This window comes from Procambarus clarkii, chromosome 19 (assembly GCF_040958095.1).
Source record: "Procambarus clarkii isolate CNS0578487 chromosome 19, FALCON_Pclarkii_2.0, whole genome shotgun sequence".
In the NCBI taxonomy this organism is placed as follows: domain Eukaryota; kingdom Metazoa; phylum Arthropoda; class Malacostraca; order Decapoda; family Cambaridae; genus Procambarus; species Procambarus clarkii.
Genome location: NC_091168.1, coordinates 37,891,265 through 37,893,597, shown reverse-complemented (window position 1 = coordinate 37,893,597; position 2,333 = coordinate 37,891,265).

The following is a 2,333-nucleotide window of genomic DNA, read 5'->3' as shown; positions in this document are numbered from 1 at the left end:
AAATGAGTGGGGTATTAAATGAGGGGAGTATTAAATGAGTATGGTATTAAATGAGTGGGGTATTAAATGAGTGGGGTATTAAATGGGTGGGGTATTAAATGACTGGGGTATTAAATGAGTGCAGTATTAAATGAGTGTGGTATTAAATGTGTGGGGTATTAAATGAGTGGGGTATTAAATGAGTGGAGTATTAAATGAGTATGGTATTAAATGAGTGGGGTATTAAATGAGTGGGGTATTAAATGAGTGGGGTATTAAATGAGTGGGGTATTAAATGAGTGGGGTATTAAATGAGTGTGGTATTAAATGAGTGCAGTATTAAATGAGTGCAGTATTAAATGAGTGGGGTATTAAATGAGTGGGGTATTAAATGACTGGGGTATTAAATGAGTGTGATATTAAATGAGTGCAGTATTAAATGAGTGCAGTATTAAATGAGTGCAGTATTAAATGAGTGTGGTATTAAATGAGTGGGGTATTAAATGAGTGTGGTATTAAATGAGTGTGGTATTAAATGAGTGGGGTATTAAATGAGTGCAGTATTAAATGACTGGGGTATTAAATGACTGGGGTATTAAATGAGTGGGGTATTAAATGAGTGTGGTATTAAATGAGTGGGGTATTAAATGAGTGCAGTATTAAATGAGTGTGGTATTAAATGAGTGGGGTATTAAATGAGTGCAGTATTAAATGAGTGTGGTATTAAATGACTGGGGTATTAAATGAGTGGGGTATTAAATGAGTGTGATATATATATATATATATATATATATATATATATATATATATATATATTAATATATATATATATATATATATATATATATATATATATATATATTAATATATATATATATATATATATATATATATATATATATATATATATATATATATATATATATATATATAAATTATATTAGGTATTAAATGGTATTTAATATATATATATTAGGTATTAATATTAGGGTATTAAATGAGTGGGGTATTAAATGAGTGTGGTATTAAATGAGTGGGGTATTAAATGAGTGCAGTATTAAATGAGTGTGGTATTAAATGACTGGGGTATTAAATGAGTGTGATATATATATATATATATATATATATATATATATATATATATATATATATTAATATATATATATATATATATATATATATATATATATATATATATATGTATATATATATATATATATATATATATATATATATATATATATATATATATATATATATATATATATATATATATATGTATATGTGTATATATATATATATATATATATATATATATATATATATATATATATATATATATATATATATATATATATATGTATTATTAAATATGACCGAAAAAGTAGGATCAATAATTCTAACACGAATTTTCTCAATATTTCTTATGTTTCTTTTCACTGTCGATGGTAATTGAAAAATAAATTCTCCAAAATTCATTTTTATTTCTAGTCTAACGCGACACTTGAACGCGTTTCGTAATAACTTATTACATTTTCAAAGACTTTAGTTTACACACACACAACTATAACCTGAAAACACTAAACAAAGTTCTACTATGCTATCATTTAAACAGCTTTCATCTTATATACCCGCATTTGGGTGAGGTGATATGTTACAACAGTTTTGGATGAGGTGAACAAAACTTTCAACACAAGATAGAACACGAAACAATGGGTATAAATTGGGTAAATTAAAGGGAAGAATGGAAGTAACTGCAAAGGGCCTATTGGCCCAAATTTCTTGATGCTTCTATATTGGTGCGGAGTCTTGAAGTGGGTAGAATATAGTTGTGCATTAATTGACTGTTGATTGCTGGTGTTGACTTCTTGATGTGTAGTGCCTCGCAGATGTCAAGCCGCCTGCTATCGCTGTATCTATCGATGATTTCTGTGTTGTTTGTTAAGATTTCTCTGGTGATGGTCTGGTTGTGGGAAGAGAATATATGTTTCTTAATGGAGCCCTGTTTCTTATGCATCGTTAATCGCCTGGAAAGAGATGTTGTTGTCTTGCCTATATACTGAGTTCTTTGAGGCTTACAGTCCCCAAGTGGGCATTTAAAGGCATAGACGACGTTGGTCTCTTTTAAAGCGTTCTGCTTTGTGTCTGGAGAGTTTCTCATGAGTAGGTTGGCCGTTTTTTTTGGTTTTATAGTAAATTGTCAGTTGTATCTTCTGATTTTTGTCTGTAAGGATAACGTTCCTATCAACAATATCTTTCAGGACCCTTTCCTCCGTTTTATGAGCTGTGGAAAAGAAGTTCCTGTAAAATAGTTTAATATCCCTGCAACTCAGTAGTATCCCAACAACCAGTCA